Below are 6,637 nucleotides of genomic sequence, written 5' to 3' on the forward strand. Positions count from 1 at the left end.
GTCACTTGTAAACTCACCTGTCACTTGTAAACTCACCTGTCACTTGTAAACTCACTTGTCACTTGTAAACTCACCTGTCATGGTTGTAAACTCACCTGTCACTTGTAAACTCACCTCTCATGCTTGTAAACTCACCTCTCATGCTTGTAAACTCACCTGTCATGCTTGTAAACTCACCTGTCACTTGTAAACTCACCTCTCATGCTTGTAAACTCACCTCTCATCCTTGTAAACTCACCTGTCACTTGTAAACTCACCTGTCACTTGTAAACTCACTTGTCACTTGTAAACTCACCTGTCATGCTTGTAAACTCACCTGTCACTTGTAAACTCACCTGTCACTTGTAAACTCACCTGTCACTTGTAAACTCACCTGTCACTTGTAAACTCACCTGTCACTTGTAAACTCACCTGTCACTTGTAAACTCACCTCTCATGCTTGTAAACTCACCTCTCATGCTTGTAAACTCACCTCTCATGCTTGTAAACTCACCTGTCATGCTTGTAAACTCACCTGTCACTTGTAAACTCACCTGTCATGCTTGTAAACTCACCTCTCATCCTTGTAAACTCACTTGTCATGCTTGTAAACTCACCTGTCACTTGTAAACTCACTTGTCACTTGTAAACTCACCTCTCATGCTTGTAAACTCACCTCTCATGGTTGTAAACTCACCTGTCACTTGTAAACACACCTGTCACTTGTAAACTCACTTGTCAGTTGTAAACTCACCTGTCATGGTTGTAAACTCACCTGTCACTTGTAAACTCACCTGTCACTTGTAAACTCACTTGTCACTTGTAAACTCACCTGTCATGGTTGTAAACTCACCTCTCATGCTTGTAAACTCACCTCTCATGCTTGTAAACTCACCTGTCATGCTTGTAAACTCACCTGTCACTTGTAAACTCACCTGTCATGCTTGTAAACTCACCTGTCATGGTTGTAAACTCACCTGTCACTTGTAAACTCACCTGTCACTTGTAAACTCACCTGTCATGCTTGTAAACTCACCTGTCACTTGTAAACTCACCTGTCATGCTTGTAAACTCACCTGTCATGCTTGTAAACTCACTTGTCACTTGTAAACTCACCTCTCATGCTTGTAAACTCACCTGTCATGCTTGTAAACTCACCTGTCACTTGTAAACTCACCTGTCATGCTTGTAAACTCACCTGTCACTTGTAAACTCACCTGTCATGCTTGTAAACTCACCTGTCACTTGTAAACTCACCTCTCATGCTTGTAAACTCACCTGTTACTTGTAAACTCACTTGTCACTTGTAAACTCACCTGTCACTTGTAAACTCACCTGTCACTTGTAAACTCACCTGTCATGGTTGTAAACTCACCTGTCATGCTTGTAAACTCACCTGTCACTTGTAAACTCACCTGTCACTTGTAAACTCACCTGTCATGGTTGTAAACTCACCTGTCATGCTTGTAAACTCACCTGTCACTTGTAAACTCACCTGTCACTTGTAAACTCACCTGTCACTTGTAAAATCACCTGTCACTTGTAAACTCACCTGTCATGGTTGTAAACTCACCTGTCATGCTTGTAAACTCACCTGTCACTTGTAAACTCACCTGTCACTTGTAAACTCACCTGTCACTTGTAAAATCACCTGTCACTTGTAAACTCACTTGTCACTTGTAAACTCACCTGTCACTTGTAAACTCACCTGTCACTTGTAAACTCACCTGTCATGGTTGTAAACTCACCTGTCATGCTTGTAAACTCACCTGTCACTTGTAAACTCACCTGTCACTTGTAAACTCACCTGTCATGCTTGTAAACTCACCTGACACTTGTAAACTCACCTGTCATGGTTGTAAACTCACCTGTCATGCTTGTAAACTCACCTGTCACTTGTAAACTCACCTGTCACTTGTAAACTCACCTGTCACTTGTAAACTCACCTGTCACTTGTAAACTCACCTGTCACTTGTAAACTCACTTGTCATGCTTGTAAACTCACCTGTCACTTGTAAACTCACCTGTCACTTGTAAACTCACCTCTCATGGTTGTAAACTCACCTGTCACTTGTAAACTCACCTGTCACTTGTAAACTCACTTGTCATGCTTGTAAACTCACCTGTCACTTGTAAACTCACCTGACACTTGTAAACTCACCTGACACTTGTAAACTCACCTGTCACTTATAAAGTCACCTGTCACTTGTAAACTCACCTGTCACTTGTAAACTCACCTGTCACTTGTAAACTTACCTGTCACTTGTAAACTCACCTGTCACTTGTAAACTCACCTGTCACTTGTAAACTCACCTGTCACTTGTAAACTCACCTGTCATGCTTGTAAACTCATCTGTCATGCTTGTAAACTCACCTGTCACTTGTAAACTCACCTGTCATGCTTGTAAACTCACTGTCACTTGTAAACTCACCTGATATGGTGTAGAGTCACCGTACATTACTGTATACACAATCTTAAAAGAAACCCCTACTTTCGCAGCTTTGAGTACCTCGCTAGGAACCAAGTTCTACTTTCTGGCACCAAATCAACAGGGCGACGAAAAGGAATTATTTGTCTTTTTATTCACTTTGTCCACACGGCACGTTCAGGTTAGTTCAACCAATTTTTGACGTCATATCTTTTGCCTGGTCGTATGACTTTAATTTGGCTAGAAGTTTTTACTGTCTCTTATTTAGGGGACATATTTTGTAACTGCGCATGCAAATCGGTGTCCACATTATCACAAATCTCAACTTTTTAAAGTCGGAAAACCCATTTTTTGCAATCTTGTCTGTATGTTTCTCTGTTGTATGTGTGTTAAAACGATGTTTCAGTTATTTTGAAAAAATGTCATAAATAAATACTATTAAATATTCTATTTTACAACTTCTGAGCGATTTCCGATAATTGGAAGTGTTACTTTTGCTCATTTTTCTGTTTTTTAAAACCCTCAGAATTTGAAATTTTTAAATCAGATTCTCATTTCTTCTTCATGCAATCAAATAACCAATGTATTTGTGTAATCAATTAAACTATGTATTTGTGTAATCCATAAACCAATGTATTCATGTATTAAAATAACCAGTATATTTATGTAATCAAACAACTAATGTATTCATGTAATCCAATAGCCAATTTATTCTTGTAATCAAATAGCCGAGGTATTAATGAAATCAAATAACCGATGTATTTATGTAATAAAAAATCCGAGGCAATTATGTAATTAATTAACCGAGGTATTACAGTAAACGACTAGCCAATCACACTGAAGATTTGACAACAGACGTACAGTAAATGACTAGCCTATTACACTGAAGATTTGACAACAGACGTACAGTAAATGACTAGCCTATTACACTGAAGATTTGACAACAGACGTACAGTAAATGACTAGCCTATTACACTGAAGATTTGACAACAGACGTACAGTAAATGACTAGCCTATTACACTGAAGATTTGACAACAGACGTACAGTAAATGACTAGCCTATTACACTGAAGATTTCACATCAGACGTTTTTGTAGGTGAGCCTGACGACACCGTGGTTTGAGAAGACACAGTTAAATGAGCAACGGGTCTTAGAGAGGCTTCAAATCTATTCCATATCCATTCCTACCACATATATGTAAGTATACAACCTTCATGTTCGTCATATACATGTAAATATATAGCGTTCATGTTCGTTATATAGATGTAAATATATAGCGTTCATGTTCGTCATATAGATGTAAATATATAGCGTTCATGTTCGTCATATAGATGTAAATATAAAGCGTTCATGTTCGTCATATTGATGTAAATATATAGCGTTCATGTTCGTCATGTAAATATATAGCGTTCATGTTCGTCATATAGATGTAAATATACAGCGTTCATGTTCGTCATATAGATGTAAATATACAGCGTTCATGTTCGTCATATTGATGTAAATATATAGCGTTCATGTTCGTCATGTAAATATATAGCGTTCATGTTCGTCATGTAAATATATAGCGTTCATGTTCGTCATATTGATGTAAATATATAGCGTTCATGTTCGTCATATTGATGTAAATATATAGCGTTCATGTTCGTCATGTAAATATATAGCGTTCATGTTCGTCATATAGATGTAAATGTACAGCGTTCATGTTCGTCATATAGATGTAAATATATAGCGTTCATGTTCGTCATATTGATGTAAATATTCAATGTCCAGTTCTGCCAAATAAATATAAATATTCAATACCCAATTTTGTCATATGTATGTACGTATTCAATTTTTATTCGTGTAACGCACATGTAAGTATTTACATAATGTGCTGCTATCACACTTATGTAGATTTATGTGTACAAAAACAGACAGAATTCAATTTACTTTTTCGTTTTCTACTATAGTCTCATACTATCTACACATAAAACTAATCATTAGAAGGACAAAATGAACTGATACCCAGTAGTATAAAATAATGATTACAGCTAGTTTAAGTGTTAGATGTTACAATATTTAATGTAAACACAAGTGGAAGTGATGACACTGTGTAATTACAAAGTATTTCTGAGACGTCCAATTTGAGTCAGTAACTTCCCCCACACATCGTAGCCTACGTGTGGTGGAATGACTTATTAAAATCTGTTTACATTTACGGCGGGTGTAAAAGTGGAATCTTGATTACAGTAACCCAGATATTTAGTACTATAGTTAAGACCAGGGGTCTCCAAACTACGGCCCGCGGGCCGGATGCGGCCCGCGAGGTCCTTTCATCCGGCCCGCGGAGATCTTTTTGTCCACGGACAAAATTGTTTGTTGGAGGTGGCTGAGGAACTTTGCCCAGAAAATTCAAAACAATCACAAAATGTAGCTTTGGTACAACTACCGTTGCCCATCGTGTTGCAGATATTGGTGAAAACATGTTGACTCAAGTTGCGAAAAATGCAAGCAAGTTTCGCAATTTTTTAAATTGTAATGGATGAGTCGCTGGACAGCTGTTCCACCTCTCAACTGCTTATGTTTACTAGAAGTGTGGATGAAGACATGAAGATAACACAAGAGCTGGCTTCCCTACTGTTACCGGAGAAGATATATTCAATGAGTTGAAACAAAGATTTGCTGATTATAACTTCATATAGGTCTTCATGGCGTAAGCAACAGCTGTTTTCCCCCGCCCCCCGCTCATGATCATCAAATACCTCCAGCTGCAGTTTCAGTAGGAATTTTGGGACATGGATTCAGAGGCAGAAGAACTGAGACTGTTTCAAAACCCATTTGAAGAAAATGTAGCCAGTTGCCCAGATGAACTGCAGCTGGAGGTCATTGAATTGCAAGCAAATGACCTCTTTAGAGACTAGTTCAAAGAAGGACGGGTGAGTTTTTTTAATACGTTTTTGACAAAGGAAGACTTTTCTAAAACTTGCATCAAAGCATCAAATTTTGCAACAACATATCATACCTGGTTTAACAAACATTTAAAAAAATTAAATACGTGAAGAATAATTTGAGAACAAACTCGGACCTGGAGTGTGTTGTTGGCCCCCGACAGTGTTTCTTTCATACTTTTTTCTCTGGGGGTGGGGGATTGACGACGACACTTGAAATTTGTATATATTTCTATATAAATTATATTTCGTGCGGGCGGGGGGGGGGGGAGGGGGTAGACAATCTTCGGGGGCCGAGGGGCTCTACAACCCCGAAGAGATGCCTGGAAAAAAACTCTTTCCCCCGGACCCCCGGACTGATTTTTGATAGTTAATGCGGCCCTCGGGCTGAAAAGTTTGGAGACCCCTGGTTAAGATGATAAGAAAGATAATGTTAACCAACTGGATGGAACTATGATCTGACTAGGTCGAAGGTGCAGCAAGGGATACAGTTCAGCTACAAGATAGAAGGTACGGGCAACTTTGGGGTCATCGTCTTCTTTGTGGTGGCGGCGGCTTCAGCCGATTCGTTTTCTCTTCTACCAGTCACAGGGTGGGGCAAGAAATATATGGCTATTACAAAAAGGTACCACTGTGGTCATCATGGTGTGTCACGGTACAGTCTTGTGTTGTTACCTATACCTATACACATGACATTATTGTGTTGTTACCTATACCTATACACATTACATTATTGTGTTGTTACCTATACCTATACACATTACATTATTGTGTTGTTACCTATACCTATACACCTTACATCATTGTGTTGTTACCTATACCTATACACATTACATTATTGTGTTGTTACCTATACCTATACACCTTACATCATTGTGTTGTTACCTATACCTATACACCTTACATCATTGTGCTGTTATCTATACATATACACCTTACATCATTGTGTTGTTACCTATACCTATACACCTTACATCATTGTGCTGTTATCTATACCTATACACCTTACATCATTGTGTTCTTACCTATACCTATACACATTACATTATTGTGTTGTTACCTATACCTGTACACCTTACATCATTGTGTTGTTACCTATACCTATACACCTTACATCATTGTGCTGTTATCTATACCTATACACCTTACATCATTGTGTTGTTACCTATACCTATACACCTTACATCATTGTGTTGTTACCAGCCAAATCTCAACATTTTCTGACTTTAGTATTCCAGTTACCAGCCAAATGTCAACCTTAACTTTGTTCTGACATTCCAGTTACCAGCCAAGTGTCAACC

Source organism: Physella acuta, unplaced genomic scaffold (genome assembly GCF_028476545.2).
Source record: "Physella acuta isolate Inbredline_101_S28 unplaced genomic scaffold, ASM2847654v3 ptg000891l, whole genome shotgun sequence".
NCBI classification, from domain to species: Eukaryota; Metazoa; Mollusca; class Gastropoda; family Physidae; genus Physella; species Physella acuta.